The 22,071-nt window shown below is 43.2% G+C and overlaps 1 protein-coding gene across 2 annotated transcripts in view; it reads right to left on the bottom strand.

Moving 5' to 3' along the window:
• zbtb14 (zinc finger and BTB domain containing 14) overlaps positions 1–16,223 on the bottom strand; it is a 69,400-nt gene extending 53,177 nt beyond the window's left edge. The window contains exons 1-2 of one of the 2 annotated variants that reach the window (XM_084326227.1): positions 16,053–16,223; positions 484–534 (exon numbers count right to left, since the gene is read on the bottom strand). The gene's annotated coding sequence lies outside the window, so the exon portion shown is untranslated. The remainder of the gene's footprint in view (positions 1–483; positions 535–16,052) is intronic. The other variant, XM_084326226.1, reaches the window with a different exon arrangement.
• Between the last annotated feature and the right edge of the window lie 5,848 nt (positions 16,224–22,071).

Genomic DNA, 22,071 nt, shown 5'->3' with positions numbered 1-22,071 from the left:
GTAGAGCAAATTCATACCGTTTATACCGTATACCGTTTATACCGTCCACCCCTACTGTGTAGTGTGGATTAGAGTTGTTCCGATACCGATACCAGTATCGGAAAAGCCGCCGATACTGGCTAAAATGCTGGTATCGGTATCGGCGAGTACCCTCTAATTAGAGTTGTTCCGATACCGATACCAGTATCGGAAAAGCCGCCGATACTGGCTAAAATGCTGGTATCGGCGAGTACCCTCTAATGCTGCGCTCCGATACCATATGACGTAATTTATCAACAACACTGTGGTCTGTTGAGTAAGCATTATAAAACAAACGTGTGCTTAATCGATTAAAGTGTCAATGCCATTTGTCATTTTAACAGCAGATACTTTCTTAAATGTCATCGTCCCGACAGAGCGGTGTTGACGGGGAGCTCATGGGTTCGCTTGGTGGCTGGTGTTATTAGCATTGAACAGCTAACCGAAAGCTAGCTTTAACATTACCTTGGCTAAAGTTGGGGCTATTCATATAATCCAGCAATAATGGCTGCAGACCTGCAAGCAAAGTACAGCAAGTTGGCAAAGGAGTATTCCAAGTTAAATCACAATGTCACCAGTAACGTTACAGTCTTCTATGGTCTTCCCATATACCGGTAGCTCATGCTAGCTAACGGTAACGTCGTCATTGCACAATTGCACGTCGCGTACACAATTAATGACATGTTGCGGACAGCCATATCGGCGACAATGTTTAGCTTTTAGTGCCAAATGATAAGAGTCTGAGGCAGAGTCTCAAAAGAGAATGTTGAATATTTATTGTGCAAAAATCACAACAGATCCTCTGCTACTTCAACGGAGCCTTGTAGACAGACTGAGTAGGGTATATCTGCAGAGCCAGTGGGTAGCAAGTGCAGCAACGTATAATGTCCGTGTGGATCATTGGAGTAGGGTATATCTGCAGTGCTGAAGCCCCATACTCATTGATTAATGATACTAATACAAATCTATACAATCACCTGTTGTTGAATAAATACCATTACTTTCTAGTTATTACTAAAAAACAGTATATATAAAACAGTATTTGTTAAAAAAAATAAAAAATATATATATATTTATAAAAAATTTATATATATATTTTTTTTATTTTTTTTTTTTATGTATGCACTGGTATCGGATAAGTATCGGTATCGGCCGATACCCAAAGCTTAGGTATCGGAATCGGATCGGAAAGGAAAAAAATGGTATCGGAACATCTCTACTTGTTAGCTTACGCTAACGTAATAGATGTTATAGCTGGAGCTGCGCTTGGGGCGGAAATGAGACCCGCCACAGGATTTTCAAAATAAGAGTATCGATATGAACTATTTTGTTACACGCCAGCCTCCAGGTGGCGGGCAGACCTCTCATTGTTACTCGCCAAACCTTAAATCTGCCCGCATTGGCGCTTGGCGGTAGGCCTGCCGCGATAAGCAATAAATCGATTAATTGCTGCGATAATTAAAATGAATGCAATGATTTTGACGGGCGCGATTAATTGCTATTTGCGCGTTTGTTTTAATGAGGCGGAACCAGTGCCCCTTCAGTCACTGTCCGTGTTGGGAGGCGGGCCGCTGACGTTACTAGAGTACAGCACGGGAGCTCCGTGGGGCAACGCCACAGCTTAACTACATTTCTCAATAGTGTTGCTCCTTTTAACCAAGTAGCATTATTTGTAGTGTAACGTTAGCTATTTTTAGACCCAAGTAGTTACTCGCTACTGCCCGGAGAAACTGGACTGCTAAATAAAGATGAAAGATAGAGCTTTGATTCTCATTCCATGCTAACAACATTAGCTAAATATCTAACAAACGAAATACAACGTATAGCATAGCTACAAGTACAACACAGAATAACGTTAATACAATTACATGCATCATTGTTTACAATGAACGGGTGGGGCTAGTCAAAGGACTGGACACGGGGACAAGTTAAACATGAATTAATTTATTATAACACTCCGGTAGTTTCGAGTCGTGCTGCAGTGCTTACGCACCACAGCTATTCTATTACTGCTTTGACGCTTCCTCCTCATCGTTGATTGCCTGTAGTAGCTGCATCTAACGTTAGTAGCTAACGTTAAAACTAACCGAAAGGTAGTTGTTCACCAACAATTTGTTTTATCATTAGCTCAAAAACAGAACCGGACGAGGCATGTTGTCGGCTCATAGTTTCTGCTTCCGGTCCGGTCGGTGGGCTTCAAAATAAAAGTCAAACACCGGAAAAGACGGAGCGGTGGGCTTCAAAATAAAAGTTTTGGGAAATAAATTTCTCAAAAAAAATTCTCTAAGGTCGCAATAATATTGCTTATCGCGATATTTTCGGGGGCAATTAATCGCCCAGCAAAATGTGTTATCGTGGCAGGCCTACTTGGCGGGTACTTATTTTGTTCCCTCCCCACAACCCTTCCTCTTCTCTAACAAGCTACCATTATAACCCACAACAACGCTTCCTATTCTCTAACAAGCTACCATTAGATAACCCACAACAACCCTTCATCTTCTCTAACAAGCTACCATTAGATAAACCCACAACCCTTCCTCTTCTCTGTAACATCAGTCCGTGTTAATTCAGAGGAACATCTTGGGTTTTTAAATGTCAACAAGGACTGGTCGAGTCAGTCCCTCGGCTTCCTGGCCTCTTGATGCTAAGTTAAGCTAGCTAACGTTAACTGCAACTGTCTGGCTAGCTCCTAACATAATGGTTGTTGGTGTGAATGGTTAAATCATGTGTGTGGTTAAATTAAGGGTATGGATGGAGAGTGACTTTTGAAAGCAGCGAGACCCTAGCAATGCTAGGTGTGCTCTAATAGTTATGCGGATCGATGGAGGGCGGCTACGTGGCGTAGTGGGCAAGGCGCTCACCACGAAATCTGGAGACGCTGGGCTTGCCTGTTCGAACCCAGCGCTCCACATTTGCTTTCAGTTTAGCTGGTCGTCCGTACTAATACACATTGGCCGTATTAGGGGGTGGGAAACTGATGGGTGGGGATCGGGCGTTGTGGACAGCGACTCCTACAGGTCGGTTGGTGCGCCTGCGCAGTAGAATCAGGAAGTATCGGGGGCAGCGTGAGCCTCCCACGCGTTACTCCTCGCCACTGAGAGATCGAGCTGCGCAGGTGAAAAGATGCGACTGCTGTTACCTCAAGTACCGGAGGGGACTTGTGCAATGTATGACTTAGTCCACATTGCAGCCGGCTTGTGGGAGGCAAGAAACAGCGTTCGTGACAGGGGAGGGTTGAATTGGATGTTACGAAATTGGGATGGGAGAAAAATATAGAAAATGGGAGAAAAAGTGGACAAAAAAAAAAAGTTATGCTAATGTAACTTGTTTTTTTACCCAAACGACAGTCGGTCTGTAATGCATCCCCCTTTTAAGTTTCATAACAGTAAACGAATTCAACAGAAGAATATATAGAGAGAGAGCCGTAGCTACATGTTTAAAACAACGTGGCATAACTAAATTAGCCTAAAACATATTGATTAATTGATTCTAGAATCACAGCCTCAGGTAGCTAATGCTATCCTAGGTTAGGGCTTGGCGATATGGCCAAAAACGTTATCGCGATAAAATTATAAAATTATTTTCATATCACTTGATATCGATAATTATCGTCGATATAATGTCTGTCAAGTTTAATTAACTTCTTATGCCCGGCGCTGACGGACGGGCTATTAACACTTTGAGTGCCACTCACGGCTTTTCTCTGGTTTACGCCCCGACCGCTGAATGCCACGGTCATGAGTATTCTCGTTTTTTTTTTTTTTTTTTTTTTATTAGCAATCTGAAATCATATTGCATCACGCAAGCCTACCGTTGGAGATAAAGATAAGATAAGATATTCCTTTATTAATCCCCTTGGGGAAATTCGGATCCAGGGACCGCCGCCACTCAGATGTGAAAAAAGCGCCCCCTATCGTCTCCCAGATGGTAAATCACCCTTTTGGAATGGACTCAATGAAAGTGAATGGGAGAACGGATTTCTGACTCCACATTTTACTTCTCACTGATGCAGCCTGGGTCTACCAGAGTTCATTCTGGAGCCTCTTGAGCCGCGCGGTTCATGTGTTATACTGTACACACGATGGATCAATACATTTATCGATCTATTCTAATGGCGATTGGAAATTGGAATAAACCATTTGGATACCATCTGACCTCGGGTAAGGAATCTATGTTATCAGTGTTAGGATAATCAGACTCGTTTTCACAGAGATATAAGCGTTTATGTGATATGTGATATGGCTGTTTTGACTGTAAAAGCCATGAGGAAATAAGAGCAGCGATTATCAGCGCACGGCACGAGCGTGCGCACACATATAGCCTACTATCGATCATCTAGCGTTTATTTGAAAACTATTCATAAATAGGCCGACAAATGACAACGTTCTGGAATATTCCAGTAAAAGGCGATTATCATAGGCATGGGTTGTTTTTCCTCGGAAAACGGGTGATTTTCAAAATTCTATCAAATGGAAATGAAGCGATTTAATCTGCCTTGCCAGCCAATGTTGACTGGAAAATGAGTCTTTGATAAGCGACAGGCAGATTAGTAGGGATGGGTACCGAATTCGGTACTTTTGAGGCACCGAACCGAATGTCATGTCAACGTTCACACGCACAATATATGCTTACCTAGGATTTGACTTGATTCAACAACAAAGCAGTCGGAGCAATGACAAGCCGAAAACTGTCGAAATTGTAGTTATTTGAAGTTTGGATTTTTTTTTTTACGACTGAGGTAGGTAAATTAAATTTCTTGAGACTAAAGTACCGAAAAAAGGTACCGTTGGGTACCGGTATCGATTCACAGGTACCGGTATCGGTTCAAATGTGAAAGGTACCCATCCCTACAGATTAGACACATAGCCATAATTTAAAACATAGATTAGGCGATATTAACGTTAACATTGGCCGTGGATGGTGGCATTCAACGGGGTAAAAAGGAAAACACGGCCGGCACTGAAAGTGTTAATAGACTCACTTGTTTTGCTGCTGCGAATGTCTCGAGTTGATGTCGTCATCAGTCCGCGCACGTTCTTCTACGCACCAGTGCATAGATTATTATATTCCACCAGGGGGCAACCTACCGCCACTGGATCATATGCATTATAAGAATGGAACTAACAGTTAGCCAGAGCCAGCGGTGTATCCAGGGAGCGAAATAAACTTTTTGACTCACCGGCCAGTGGCGGGTAGATGGGAAGAATCTACCCGCCAAGCATATTTCTTACCTGCCAACTTTTTTTTGATTAAAAAAAAATTATTATTTTATATAATATTTTTTTTAATAAAATATATATATTATATAATCATACTTGTGATTGTGTTATCTGCGAGACATCGCCACCTCGCTGTCTGCAAACAGCTCCACTGTCTGTGTGTATACTCGAGTGGCCTCCAGCTCCAGCAAGGATTCTCCGGCGCTGCAGCTGGACCCTAAACTCTACATTCAGCATGCAAAAGGATTCTCCTGCGCTACAGCTGGACCCTATTCAGCAGCCCTCATGCGATGTAAGCCAGGGACTCGAATACGCATGTTGTAGGACATTGATGTCAGGAGCTATCTGTAGCTACTGCTGGATGGCGTTGGGACAACGCCTCAGTGAACTATTTCGTTTACTGCGACATTTCGTAGTGACTAGTGAGCTACCTAGCCAACGGAGGTATTATGCACTGGACTATTGCTGGAGCATTTGTTGATGTCGGGAGCTATCAGTAGCTAGCCGGCTGGATAACGTTACACACTCGCTCTCTCGCTGGGGGGGGGGAAGGACACGTGGCAGAGGAGGCAGGATGAGCAAGCAGGATGAGCAAGGGCATTGGAAGAGGGGCCGGAAGGGGAGGGGATAGGCAAGGTGAAACAGAGGACCGCCACATGCGGCTAGTTAGGCTTTCATTACTAGGACAATTCTGTAACGTTGATTTATGTGTGTACCTCTCTCTCTCTGTCTCTGTCTCTCTCTCTCTCTGTCTCTCTACATAAGACTTCAGGCTATGGAACCGCAGTGTTTTCCAGCTCCTACCTCTATGCTGGAACTTAAAAACAGGCATCTGGCAACCACTAAACAGATCAGGTATAGTCTAGATCAGGTATAGAGATCAGGTATAGAGTCTAGATCAGGTATAGAGTCTAGATCAGGTATAGAGTCTAGATCAGGTATAGAGTCTAGATCAGGTATAGAGATCAGGTATAGAGTCTAGATCAGGTATAGAGATCAGGTATAGAGGGTCTAGATCAGGTATAGAGATCAGGTATAGAGTCTAGATCAGGTATAGAGTCTAGATCAGGTATAGAGATCAGGTATAGAGTAGGGATGGGAATTGATAGGATTTTATCGATACGATTCCATTATCGATTCTGCTTATCGATTCGATTCTTTATCGATTCTCTTATCGATACCTGATCAATTTATAATTTAAATAAATAAATTGGAAATGCAACAGAACTAAGCTGGTTAGAATAACAACATGCAACTTGACATTTCTGATTGTCATTTATTGTTGAGCCCCCATGTCAGGGGCGACAGTGGCTCGGGAGGTAGAGCAGTCGTCTGGCAATCCGGAGGTTCCCGGTTCGATTCCCGCTCCTCCCGGGCAGCGTGTCGATGTGTCCTTCAGCAAGACACTTAACCCCTAACTGCTCCCGATGAGCAGGTTGGCACCTTGCATGGTTGCCTCCGCCGTCGTTGTGTGAGTGATTGGGTAAAATGTAAGGAACAAATTGTAAAGCGCTTTGGATAAAAGCGCTATATAAAAAAGCAGCCATTTACCATGTCAGAAAAATACAAAAACTGTAAAAAATAAAACATTAACTATAGCCTACACTTAAATAAAATAATGTATTTGAGATTCTCTTAAAATGTATTTATTTTTTTATTCTTAAACTAATTTAATCTATTGAATAACCGGTTGTTATTCCTCTGACTTCTGTCTCACACACACACACACACACACATACAGACACAGACACACAGAGCTCCCTCCCCGGGCCCCTGTCCTGTAAGGTATTGGCTTGTGTTGCTACACGGACACATTTGTATGTTGCACCATGGTACTTCCTGTCTGACAGACTCAGAGTAGAGACTTAGTAAACAAACATTCCGGCTCTTATTATATGTGAACTAAAGAGTACAAGGTTTACACAACAGTCCCCACCCGCTGTTTTATTGTATTTGTACCTGTACTATCCGCTGTCAGCTGTTTATCTCTCTTTGTGAGCTTGATTAAATAGCGTTAGCTCACGTTAGCTAGCGATAGCTCCGCGGCTAATTTTAGCTCACCCTAAACTAAATCAATGACTAGGTTCTAAAGCATTCAAGTAGTTTTCACTGCACATAGAAGTAGCCAAACAGCGGGAGCATTTCGGGAGCATATTACCAAAACCCAGGCAATTTCGAGCCCTTAATGAATCAAATAGAGTCTGCCATGGCTACATGCTAACGCTAACATTATTGCACAACTAGGAAAAACCTGGCAGCGATAAGGGAATCGAAAGTCACGGGAGCCACACGGTTCCAGGCATCGGCCAATTAGGAACCGGTTCCCAACCGGAACCGGTTTTCGATTCCCATCCCTAGTATAGAGTCTAGATCAGGTATAGAGATCAGGTATAGAGTCTAGATCAGGTATAGAGTCTAGATCAGGTATAGAGGGTGTAGATCAGGTATAGAGTCTAGATCAGGTATAGAGAGACTAGATCAGGTATAGAGATCAGGTATAGAGTCTAGATCAGGTATAGAGATCAGGTATAGAGTAGATCAGGTATAGAGATCAGGTATAGAGTCTAGATCAGGTATATAGTCTAGATCAGGTATAGACTGATCAGGTATAGAGTCTAGATCAGGTATAGAGTCTAGATCAGGTATAGAGTCTAGATCAGGTATAGAGTCTAGATCAGGTATAGAGTCTAGATCAGGTAGAGTCTAGATCAGGTATAGAGTCTAGATCAGGTAGAGTCTAGTCTAGATCAGGTATAGAGAGACTAGATCAGGTATAGAGAGACTAGGTCATAGGGGTGGGACAATACATCATCGATCCAGATCGATATATCGATCTATTATCAATAATCAAATAGGATCGATGCCACGTAAAAAGATCGATTCATATTGCGATACTCTTATTTTGAAAATCCGGCGACGGCGACGTCATCGCCCCGCGCCCAGTGTTGTGAAACTCAAACTCCGTTAACATCAACAGCAGTAGCGTCTAGAGCGTCACTAGTGTGCCTATTCTGTGACCCAAAACATGTCCCTGCTGTTTTATTCCACAACGGGTCCAATCAAGCTAATCCTGATCAGAGGCAGAGCTATAGAGAACAGCAGAAAGTGTGGACTGGGGAAAGGGAAATGGGGGGGGGGGGGCACTCTCCCTGTCTCTGTGTGTGTGCGTGCGTTTGGAAAGACGATGAAGTCACTAGTATATTATAGTAAACTGAGGATGGACAGATAATGTTGATATTCAAATATAAAAAGGTTTCGAGAGGAGTGGAAGTTTGAAGACAGACTAGACTACAATATGATGCGGGGGTGGTGAGTTGAAACAGTGTGTGTCCCGACCCCACTTCTATGTTTCAATAAATTATTTGCATTTAAAACTATTAACGCAGACTCATTCCTTCAGTCTACTCAAAATTATGCTAATATTCCTTATGTTGTTTATGATATTAATTGAAAATAGCATACGAGTGTATTATATAGTAATAATAACACATGGCGATATACTAAAAAGCTATTTATAATTTTTGGCTGGTAAAAAATCTGCCTGGCTGGTCGTTTACATTTTTTTTTATTTTAATTTTTTTTTTGTCAAAAAGTTAATTGTGTTCCCTGGTTGTGGGTTATCTAATGGTAGCTTGTTAGAGAAGAGGAAGGGTTGTTGTGGGTTATCTAATGGTAGCTTGTTAGAGAAGAGGAAGGGTTGTGGGTTCTCTAACTAGTTTGTTACAGATCATAGAAAGGGTATGGGGTCTCTAATGGTAGCTAGTTACAGATAAGAGGAAGGTTGCGTGTTCTCTAACGGTAGCTTGTTACAGATCATAGGAAGGGTTATGGGTTCTCTAACTAGTTTGTTACAAGTAGGAGGAAGGTTGCGTGTTCTAACGTAGCCTGTTACAACAAACTAGTCAGACTACTGCTTGACCCGACTCCCTTTTTTTTTTTTTTTCCAAACAAGAGGTGGACGCGGGCAAATACTGCGGCATGGTCATGCTGGACCTACAAAAGGCCTTCGACATTGTCAATCACTCCATTCTGATTGACAAGCTAAAAGCAATTGGTTTTGATAGTCTATCAGTGAGCTGGATGCAATCCTACCTTGAGGGGAGGGAACAGATGGTGGAGGTAAACGGTACCCTATCCCCCCCCCTCACAGTGAGCTGTGTTGTTCCACAAGGAAGCATACTAAGACCGCTACTGTTCCTAATTTATGCAAATTACTAGTGATGCACCATTGTGAAAATTGTGGCCGATACCGATAACCGATATTAATATTGCTGTTCTGGCCGATACCGATATTTACCGATGTCGATATCTCTGTATAGAAAACACTTTTTTATGATAATCAAATAAAGAGCTATTTTCCAAAACGCATAATTTTTTTTACTTTTGTAACTTATTTTCAGAAATGACTGATATTTTGAAACTATTTAAGGCCAAAACATGTATATATATATAAAAAAAAAGGAGATTAAAAAAATAAAATAAAAAAAAAACATTTTTTTTTTTTTTTTATAAATATCGGCCCTATCTTGATATCGGTCCGATACCGATGTGTAAAAAAACTGCCATATCGGCCGATATTATATTGGCGGCCGATATATCGTGCATCACTACAAATTACATGTCGTCATCTTGTGACTGCAACTTGTTCCTGTTTGCGGACGACTCAGCTCTGCTGGTCTCCGACAAGAACAAGTTACAGGTAGGCCTGCCACGATAACACATTTTGCTGGGCGATTAATTGCCCCCGAAAATATCGCGATAAGCGATATTATTGCGACCGGTTAGAGAATTTTTTTTTTTTGGAGAAATTTATTTCCCAAAACTTTTATTTTGAAGCCCACCGCTCCGTCTTTTCCGGTGTTTAAGACTTTTATTTTGAAGCCCACCGACCGGACCGGAAGTATTGTTGTGATTATTTCAGGTACTTTTTGGGTACCAGAAAAGTCACGTGAAACACTGCAGACCACTGAATAGAGACGCGTCTCTAGGATTTCATAATCATTATGTTTGCAGCAGGCACAAGTGCAATAAACAAAGGATACAGTCACTGTGTATTCTGCCTCATTTATTGATTAAACAAAACCGACATCAACACAATTTGCCACCGAGCGGAGAGTTTAGTCTCGCAAAAAGATCGCTGACTTGTTAAGGCTTGTTGTTAGGTTAGGTGCTAATGTTGTGCTAGCGTTTTAGCATGGCTATCGTACATAGCGTGATCAATATAACTCGCTATTGATTGTTTGTATGAGTAACGTTAATGCTAGTAGAATAGACACAACGTGAGGTAATCACCATCCATTTTAAACCGGTTATTACCTAATGCTAACGTTAGCAAATAGACGCGACTGGTAACGTTACAGCTTGTTAGCCTAATGCTCGTTAACGTTAGCATAGACAGCCTAGCTAACGTTAACGCTTGTAGAATAGACACAATGAGAGGTAACGTTAGCGTTAGCAGAATAGACACAACGAGGGTCTCGTTAATGTTGTTGTTTGATTGATTGAAAACTGTGTTTACTCTGTTTGTATGAGTAACGTTAATGCTAGTAGAATAGACACAATGTGCTGTGCTCTGTAGTAAAGCCAGCGGCCCGCCTCCCAACACGGACAGTGACTGACAAGGGGCACTGGGTCCGCCTCATTAAAACAAACGCGCAAATAGCAATTAATCGCGCCCGTCAAAATCATTGCATTCATTTTAATTATCGCGGCAATTAATCGATTTATTGCTTATCGCGGCAGGCCTAGTTACAGGTTGAAAAAACCCTCAGCTCGGAACTAGGCAGAATCTGCATATGGCTCGCTGATAACAAACCATCATTACACATGGGCAAAACAGAGTCCATTCTCTTCGGTTCAAATAACAAACTCAGCAAGACTGACGGCTTCTCAGTTACAGTGGGTGACAATATTGTCACAAGGAAAGATGAAATTACCTACATGGGTTCCATCCTAGAGGCTAATCTCTCCTGTGACAAAATGGCATCCAATGTAATAAAAAAAGTCAATCAACGAACTCGATTCTTGTACCGGATCTCCTCTCTGGTAAACAAGAATACCCTGAAGACTCTGGCAGGAGCACTCATTCAAGGGTACTACGACTATGCTTGCACCTCATGGTACCAAAGCACCTCAAAGGCGCTAAAAACAAAATTACAAACATCTCAAAACAAACTGGTCAGACTATTGTTTGACCTGACTCCATCAGAACCCACCTCACCCCTGCCCACTTTGACAACCTAGGATGGCTTAGAGTAGACGACAGAGTACAGCAACTTGCAATGGGCCTGGTCTACAAGATACACTACACGACCAAGGTACCCATGTACATGTCAAAATACTTCCCAAAGGTCAGTGAATACCACGATCACAACACCAGAGGGAGCTCCACAAATCATGTTAAACCCAGATTCGGCTCAAACAAGGGACTAAACACTTTTCGCAATTATGCCACATCAATGTGGAACGCCCTACCCAAAGCTGTAAAGGAATGTGAATCACTACCCACTTTCAAAAACACTCTCAAAGAACACCTACGGGAGACTGCAATTCGAAACTGGCCCCTGTAAATGTCCTAACACAACCCCCTCCAATGTACAGTAAATTACCAAGTATGGTCTTGTCAATATTCCAATGTACAGTTTTGCTTGTACAGTGTCCCCCCCCCCCAACCACCTCCAATGTACAGTCCCCCCCACCTCCTCCAATGTACAGTTTCTACATCAAATGTATATACTTTTTTTTCTGGACTCTTTTCGTATCACAAACAGTACTGTATTTGCAAATCTGGTATGTCATAATTTAAATGTATAGATGTAGCAGTATCTGTATGTCATGTATTCCAATCTGGCTTCAGAACATCCCACTCCACTGACACATGCCTTCTCTACTTGAACGACCACATCAAACAAGAGGTGGACGCGGGCAAATACTGCGGCATGGTCATGCTGGACCTACAAAAGGCCTTCGACACTGTCAATCACACCATTCTGATTGACAAGCTAAAAGCAATTGGTTTTGATAGTTTATCAGTGAGCTGGATACAATCCTACCTGGAGGGGAGGGAACAGATGGTGGAAGTAAACGGTACCCTACCCCCCCCCCTCACAGTGAGCTGTGGTGTTCCACAAGGAAGCATACTAGGACCGCTACTATTCCTAATTTATGCAAATGACATGTCGTCAGCTTGTGACTGCAACTTGTTCCTGTTTGCGGACGACTCAGCCCTGCTGGTCTCTGACAAGAACAAGTTACAGGTTGAAAAAGCCCTCAGCTCGGAACTAGGCAAAATCTGCATATGGCTCGCCGACAACAAACTATCATTACTAGGGGTGCACCGATATATCGGTCGGGTATCGGTATCGGCCGATAAGTGCCTTGTTGACTGCTATCGGCCTATCGGCCGATAAGCTCAAATGTGCCGATAGCAGTCGCCGATAACTAACCATCCATTTGTGTAGCGTCAAAAGGCAAAAAAAAAAAAATCACTCGCGACCTACCTGCACAACGCCCGCCGTCCCCCCCACACACACACAAGCTACTGCATCAAAGTTACTATTTATGATTAACAAGGCATTCGTTTTGTGGCATTAACGTTATATAGTTAGTGTTACACGGACAATAACATCAGCATATTATTATTACCCATAGCAGCAAGGCATTACTCCGAGTCCGTTCATAGCCGGGAGGCAGAAGACTAACGTTACTGGTGAAAATGTGATTTACGTTGGAATACTCCTTTGCCAACTTGCTGTACTTTGCTTGCAGGTCTGCAGCCATTATTACTGGATTAAGAATAGCCCCAACTTTAGCCAACGTAACGTTATGGCTAAACCTTTAACATTAGTTAACCCTAGCTTTCGGTTAGCTGTTCAATGTTAATAACACAACCAAGCGAATCCATCAGAGCTCCCCATCAACACCGCTCTGTCGGGAGGATGGCATTTAAGAAAGTATCTGCTGTTAAAATGACACAAACATTCGTTTTGTGGCATTAACGTTATTATAGTTAGTTACACGTTCAATTACATCAGCATAGTATTTACCCGAAGATAGCAAGCAAGCCGTGCATAGCTCGGTTACATTCCGTTGCTCATTCCGTACCCAACTACACATTCTGCAATCTGTTAATAAAGTTTTCAACCAGACAAATGTATAGAAAGGCTTTGTTTTATTATAAAATTTGTTGCAGTAAAATCATTGTGTCTCGTTTGGCCATCCTGTGGAGCGCGCTGGTCGGCGGGCACTGCCGGGCAGCTAACGTATTAGCTTGTTGTGGTTCTAAGTTTGACTCGCATTCGAGCAAGCAGATCAATGGCGGCATGCCCCGAAGTAGAAAAATGAATAAACGCTTGGTGGTAAGCAGGAGGTGGGTGCTAGCGGTGTGGCGTAATTGGCCGAATCGACTGTCAATCAAAATGGTTCCATTGCATTGGTTGAAAGCTCTGGTTGAGAGAATAGTATCCCGCTGCAGGCCGCCAGAATGGTTCCATTGCATTGGTTGAAAGCTCTGGTTGAGAAAATAGTATCCCTCTGCAGGCCGCCAGACGATACTGGGAGAGGGATCAGTGATACCATAAACATATTTCTTGATGTTTCCTTTTTTAAGTAAGTAAAGATGCCTACAAATACAAACACACATACAAATATACAGTAGTTTCATTAAAAAAATTAAAAAAAATTAAAAAAAAAATTAAAAAAAAAATTAAAAAAAATTAAAAATACTTATTTTTTGCCACAATTATCGGTATCGGTATCGGCCGATTGTGTTAGTTGAACAATCGGTATCGGTATCGGTGGCCAATTTTCATATCGGTGCACCCCTAATCATTACACATGGGCAAAACAGAGTCCATTCTCTTCGGTTCAAATAACAAACTCAGCAAGACCGACGGCTTCTCGGTTACAGTGGGTGACAATATTATCACAAGGAAAGATGAAATTACCTACCTGGGTTCCATCCTAGAGGCTAATCTTTCCTGTGACAAAATGGCATCCAATGTAATAAAAAAAGTCAACCAACGAACGCGATTCTTGTACCGGATCTCCTCTCTGGTAAACAAGAATACCCTGAAGACTCTAGCAGGAGCACTCATTCAAGGGTACTACGACTATGCTTGCACCTCATGGTACCAAAGCACCTCAAAGGCACTAAAAAACAAAGTACAAACATCTCAAAACAAGCTAGTCAGACTACTACTTGACCTGACTCCTAGAACCCACCTCACCCCTGCCCACTTTGACAACCTAGGATGGCTTAGAGTAGACGACAGAGTACAGCAACTTGCAATGGGCCTGGTCTACAAGATACACTACGCGACCAAGGTACCCATGTACATGTCAAAATACTTCCCAAAGGTCAGTGAATACCACGATCACAACACCAGAGGGAGCTCCACAAATCATGTAAAACCCAGATTCGGCTCAAACAAGGGACTAAACACGTTTCGCAATTATGCCACATCAATGTGGAACGCCCTACCTAAAGCTGTAAAGGAATGTGAATCACTACCCACCTTCAAAAACACTCTCAAAAAACACCTACGTGAGACTGCAATTCGAAACTGGCCCCTACAAATGTCCTAACCTAGTTGTACAGTAAATGACCAAGTAAGGCTTTGTCAATATTCCAATGTACAGTGTAAAATGTGTGTGTGTCCCCTTCCCAACCCCCCCCCCCCCCCCCACCTCCAATGTACAGCCCTCACCCAACCCACCCAACCAACCTCCTCCAATGTACAGTTTCTATGCCAAATGTATATACACTCCTTTTCTGGACACTTTTGTATCACAAACAGTACTGTATTTGCAAATCTGATATGTCATAAATGTATAGATGTAGCAGTACTGTCTATCTGTATGTCATGTATGTCATATATGTTATGATGAATTGAAAATGGGGGACCCTGATGTAAACAAGACGAGTCTTTCTCTGGTCTGCATCCCCTTAACAATTGTATGTATTGAGCTGTACTGTACTGTACCCATTCTGCAATCTGTTAATAAACTTTTCAATCAATCAATCAATGTCATATATGTTACGATGAATTGAAAATGGGGGACCTGATGTAAACAAGACGAGTCTTTCTCTGGTCTGCATCCCCTTAACAATTGTATGTATTGAGCTGTACTGTACTGTACCCATTCTGCAATGTCTTAATAAACTTTTCAATCAAACACATAAAGAGGAAGGGTTATGGGTTCTCTTAACTGTAACGTGTTACATAAAAGATGAATGGGTTATTATTTATCTAACGGTAGCTTGTAACATAAGAGGAATGGTTATGGGTTCTCTAATGATAGTTTGTTAAATATAAGAGGAAGGGTTATGGGTTCTCTAAACTGTAGCTTGTAACATTACAATAACGTTCGGCCCTGAACTGAACACAGAAATGGCGACAGGAGGAGTCGTTGTGTTTTTAATGCGCCTCTAGTCAAAATGGCGTTAACCCGACACGCTCAGTTCTCCGGTTAGAAAACAAAAACCAAATCCACGTCGGTGGTTTCGTAATGCCCCCATGTTCTCCGTCCCCATCTCCGTCGTGTGCCCGCCGTGTCAGAAGAACCGGGACCGGACCGCGCGGCCACAGTCACAGCTCTGACTCCGCCGTGACCGTGACACCGGGAACGAGAAGACACAGGCACGCGAGCAGCGCCGCCGCCGCGGCCTCGACGGGAACAGGCTCGAGCTCCAGCCATGAACGAACACGGGCTCGAGAGAGACGAGAGCGCGCGGGCATCCCCCGCCGCTAAACAACACTGTGTCATATTACAACAGCGCGCGGGCCGTTACCATGGCGGACGGCGGCTCCTTACCTTCAGACCGGTGGAGTGTGTGTGTGTGGCGGACAGAGTGTTTGCCTGCTGTCAGGGTCTGGAAACGGATAAAATCACTTTGGCTTGTTGTTGTGTTGAGGACGAGCACGGAGCGGAAGGCCGCGCGTTGCGCCAGCACGTAGACTGCAGCAGGGGCACGCAGACCAGAGAGCCGCCATTCAATTCGCAAACCCCGCCCCTCTCTGCTTCCAGCTACTTTAGTTTTTTTTTGTATTTTACCCAAACACAACAAGGCAACTATAAAATAAGGAAGGGTCACCACGTCACCGTGTAGCGCGTGGACGCACATTGGCGTGCCGTCAACCGTCAAGTGTGGACAACATTGAGTTGAATGAATGGGATCAGCCATCTCCTCTTTTATGACCTGGCTATTATCGGTTTATGTATATTTCCTCAGTTAGAATTGTAATATATATATATAACGTCTGGCGCATACAACGCTGGTATTCTTTCTGACCCTTCCTTCTTTTATAGTTTCCTTGCCCAAACAGCTTACACCAGAACTAAAAGTCTAAATCGGACTGTTTTTATGTCTTCCTCCCGTTGCCATGACAATGTAATGACAGGGAATAGAGAGTGAAATATTTCGCCACCTCCATCATAATTCTGGGGTGACAGAGATACGTAAGGAGGAAAGCCCCGTGCGTTTGAAACAAACAAATTCTATGTTCTTCTTCTCCTGAGCGTAGACACCAAGCAGCAACACAGGAGCGGACGGCACGCCAAATTCCAGGGCCGCGCGGAGAGAGCGGGGATCGGGCGCGAGGTTCAGGGCACGAATACTGTCACGAGCGCGAGACTGGAACGCACGCGGTCGGGACCACCAGGTGTCCACGCGCCCTCACTCCCCCCCTCTCTTTCCCTCCCCCCCCCTCTCTATCCCTCTCTTTACCTCCTCATCATCTCTCCCAGTCTCTATCTCTCGCTCTCTCTCTCTAAGTACAGTTCCTTTACTTTACTTTAAGAACAAGTTAAAATAGTAGTACAAGTCGAAAAAGTAAATGTGGAAAAGTATTTGATATAATGTAGCCTACTTTAGGATACTTTCTATAGATGTTCTTGTAGGCTATATTCGTTCTGGAAAGCATTCAACCTGTTAACAGAATTCGGCTATAGGGCGACAATAATGTGGTCAAGAGGCATGGTTTCTATCTTGAGCCTGAACTGGCGTGGTTTCTTTTTATTCACATGGAAAGAGCAGCAGTAACATACGTGGTCTTCTCTCACTGAGAGACATTGGGGGAGAGAACGAAGTGGGAGTATACCTTTGCTTTTATATTCGCCACAAGGTGGGGTACCTGGGTGGCTCCGCCTAGAGCGCCCTCCAGTGGGAACAGATATATATGCAACTAGACAGTCACTGGTGGAGACAGTTATATATGCAGGTAAACAGTTACTACTGTAAACAGCCATATGTACAGTTAGACAGTTACTAACAATCCTACACAGAACCTCTGATCTCAACACTCCCACTTAGGTTTGCATTAGCATACTGGCTGACTTCTGGGAAAAACATTTAACAAAGGAAATAATATAATCCCAAAAACATCCATAGGGTATGACAGTCAATATCTTCACATTAAACATGACCTTTGCAAATCCCTTCAATTTTAATTTGAAACAGGCTCCTACCCAGGCAACTACCGCCCTGTTTCTATCATGTCATGTTTAATGTGAAGATATTGACTGTCATACCCTATGGATGTTTTTGGGATTATATTATTCATCTCGAAAGTCATGGAGAAAATAGTCTTCGAACAGGTCGAAAAGTTTTGATAGCTTATCAGTGAGCTGGATGCAATCCTACCTGGAGGGGAGAGAACAGATGGTAGAGGTAAACGGTACTCTATCCCCCCCCCTCACAGTGAGCTGTGGTGTTCCACAAGGAAGCATACTAGGACCGCTACTCTTCCTAATTTATGCAAATGACATGTCGTCAGCCTGTGACTGCAACTTGTTCCTGTTTGCGGACGACTCAGCCCTGCTGGTCTCTGACAAGAACAAGTTGCAGGTTGAAAAAACCCTCAGCTCGGAACTAGGCAAAATCTGCATATGGCTCGCTGATAACAAACTCATTACACATGGGCAAAACAGAGTCCATTCTCTTCGGTTCAAATAACAAACTCAGCAAGACCGACGGCTTCTCAGTTGCAGTGGGTGACAATATTGTCACAAGGAAAGACGAAATTACCTACCTGGGTTCCATCCTAGAGGCAAATCTTTCCTGTGACAAAATGGCATCCAATGTAATAAAAAAAGTCAACCAACGAACTAGATTCTTGTACCGGATCTCCTCTCTGGTAAACAAGAATACCCTGAAGACTCTGGCAGGAGCACTCATTCAAGGGTACTACGACTATGCGTGCACCTCATGGTACCAAAGCACCTCAAAGGCGCTTAAAACAAAATTACAAACATCACAAAACAAACTGGTCAGACTACTACTTGACCTTACCCCCAGAACCCACCTCACCCCTGCCCACTTTGACAACCTAGGATGGCTTAGAGTAGACGACAGAGTACAGCAACTTGCAATGGGCCTGGTCTACAAGATACACTATACGACTAAGGTACCCATGTACATGTCAAAATACTTCCCAAAGGTCAGTGAATACCACAACCACTACACCAGAGGGAGCTCAACAAATCATGTTAAACCCAGATTCGGCTCAAACAAGGGACTAAATACGTTTCGCAATTATGCCACATCAATGTGGAACGCCCTACCCAAAGCTGTAAAGCTGTAAAATCCCTACCCACATTCAAAACCGCTCTTAAAGAGCACCTACGGGAGGCTGCAATTCGAAACTGGCCACCGTAAATGCCCAAAACCCCCACCACCTCCTAATAGACAGTCTCCTCCTGACCGCATGTATATATTCCCTCCCCGCCGTATGTATATTTCTCTCCCACCCACCCCCTCCTAATGTACAGTCCCCTCCCCATCATATGTATATACTCTGCCAGGATCTAGGGGTAACAGTACTGTATATTTGAATACCGTTTATGTCACAAATGTATCAGTACTAAATACCTATATGTCCCTATGCCATAAATGTCATGTATGTTGTGTATGTCATAAATGTCTATATGAATTGAAAATGGGGGACCCTGATGGAAACAAGACAAACGTCTTTCTCAGGTCTGCATCCCCTTAACAATTGTGTGTATTGAGCCGTACTGTATTGTACCCATTCTGCAATCTGTTAAATAAAGTTTTCATTCATTCATTCATTCACCCTATCCCCCCCCCCCCCCCCCCCTCACAGTGAGCTGTGTTGTTCCACAAGGAAGCATACTAAGACCGCTACTGTTCCTAATTTATGCAAATGACATGTCGTCATCTTGTGACTGCAACTTGTTCCTGTTTGCGGACGACTCACCCCTGCCCACTTTGACAACCTAGGATGGCTTAGAGTAGACGACAGAGTACAGCAACTTGCAATGGGCCTGGTCTACAAGATACACTACACGACCAAGGTACCCATGTACATGTCAAAATACTTCCCAAAGGTCAGTGAATACCACTATCACAACACCAGAGGGAGCTCCACAAATCATGTTAAACCCAGATTCGGCTCAAACAAGGGACTAAACACATTTCGCAATTATGCCACATCAATGTGGAACGCCCTACCCAAAGCTGTAAAGGAATGTGAATCACTACCCACTTTCAAAACCACTCTCAAGGAACACCTACGGGAGACTGCAATTAAAAACTGGCCCCTGTAAATGTCATAACCCAACCCCCTCCAATGTACAGTAATTTACCTAGTATGGTTGTCAATATTCCAATGTACAGTTTTGCTTGTTTGTACAGTGTTTCCCCCCACCCAACCCCCTCCAATGTAAATAACCTAGTATGGTTGTCAATATCCCAATGTACAGTTTTGCTTGTACAGGTACAGTGTTTCCCCCCCAACCCCTCCCTACCCAACCCCCCCCCCCAAACAACCCCACCCAACCTCCTCCAATGTACAGTTTTTACGTCAAATGCATATACTCCCTTTTCTGGACTCTTTGTATCACAAACAGTACTGTATTTGCAAATCTGGTATGTCATAAATGTATAGATGTAGCAGTACTGTCTATCTGTATGTCATGTATGTCATATATGTCCTGATGAATTGAAAATGGGGGACCCTGATGTAAACAAGACGAAAGTTTTTCTCTGGTCTGCATCCCCTTAACAGCTGTACTGTATTGTACCCATTCTGCAATCTGTTAATAAAGTTTTCAATCAATCAATCAAAACTCCCTCATAGTATTTATTACTCTGTCGTCCATTGGACAGTAAACCGGTGTCATTCTTTCTTATCTGATGACATACCTGATGAGATGATATTATTTATAATGACATGTTTACATCTATATTGACACATTGGGTTCCTAGTAATCACAATGGTCCCCTGGTTGTCCTCATAAACAACAGTCTCCATATATACACAATGTTCATCATTTTAAACGGTTTTGACAGAACGCCCATTCTTCAAAAACACCATATTCGGTATAGAGGATACATTTCAATTACCTACTGCATTTTGAGCAATACATTCATAACCTTATCTTCATCACTTCGAGCAGTTGCTCTAGATAAACACATTTTGCATTGTCATAGCTAGAAACATATACTCAGCTTCACAGGCTGATAGTATCACTGTAGGCTCTAAGCCCTTAAACCTTTGTTGTCTTTTCTGAAACACCGCTGTCCGTCTGCAGCACCTCTAGGATAACGAAAAACATATTTTTGACGTAGTTCAATGATTCTCTGTGGGGTCAACAAAAATACTATGACACTCTTACTCACTACAGAACATAGGTCAGGGCGAGTACAGGTTGTCCAACAGAATGAAGCTACCCACAGTTTATCTATACATTTCTTACTTCAGTCAAAAACATCTCAGGACCTTTTCCCACATATCTCTTCTGGGATATTTTTACACAGTTGGCAGACTGTTCGAAGTCCATACCTATAAAATGGTTTAACCTGCCTAGGTCTTTCTTTTGTGGTCAGGAGCGATGATCAAATCCTCCACTTCTGTATTTTTAAACATAGATCCTCTTTTGTATTTAAACATTGAATCACCTCTGTACTTAAACATTGTAAACCACCCACTTCTGTACTTAAACATGGGGTTTAAACATAAGATCCATTTCAGTATTTTAAACATGGTAACTCATCCACCTCTGTACTTAAACATGGGACCCATTTCTGTATCTAAACGTGGAACCAAACATAGGACTCATTTCAGTATTCAAACATGGTCTCTAGTCAGACATTCAAACCTGGATTCTACTCCTCCTGTATTTAACCTTGGAGTGTCCTCCCTCAGCATTTAAGCAATTAGTCACCCTTCTTCATTATTTAAACATGCGGTACTCTCCTTCAGCATTTAAGCAATTTTCTACGAACCATACTTTGTATTTACCGTGGTCTTCAATACCCTCCTGGATTGAATACACCCATTTCCCTCTCACTGTATGTCTGCCCTCTTCGGGGGGCAATGTGGCCTCTTTAAAGGTCAGGTTTACCCCACTGGCTACCCTGTAGTAGTACTCAACGGGGGTAGGTGTATTGTCCTCCTCGTCACTCCCTTTCCTGGCATAGCCTGTCAGACATTCTGGGGGTTTGTGTTTCCTTGGCGGATACCTCCCACTGCTTGAGGCACTTGACATCACCCTCAGGTGCTCCTCGTCATCGCCCTCTGGGGGTTGCTGACTGTCTGTCTGCACTACTGTACTAAGTACACTGGGGTGATGTGTTTCTGTTTCTACACACCTTGCTCTGGAGTCCAGCTCTGGCTCCTCTGTCTGTGTCTCGCTTTCACAGGTTGTCTTCGTGACAAACTTGACTAGCATGTGTTTCTGCACTCTCCCGTTACCGGGATGATAAACTAGGAAAGCAGGGCTTCCTTTGTCGTGTCCTACGAAAAATCCTTTTACACCCTTGGACTTGGGTTTTCCCCTGTCCTGCAGGTGCGCATAACACACTGATCGA

The sequence above is a fragment of the Notolepis coatsorum genome, assembly GCF_963971535.1.
Source record: "Notolepis coatsorum genome assembly, chromosome: 12".
In the NCBI taxonomy this organism is placed as follows: domain Eukaryota; kingdom Metazoa; phylum Chordata; class Actinopteri; order Aulopiformes; family Paralepididae; genus Notolepis; species Notolepis coatsorum.
This window is presented reverse-complemented; position numbering and strand designations above follow the sequence as displayed.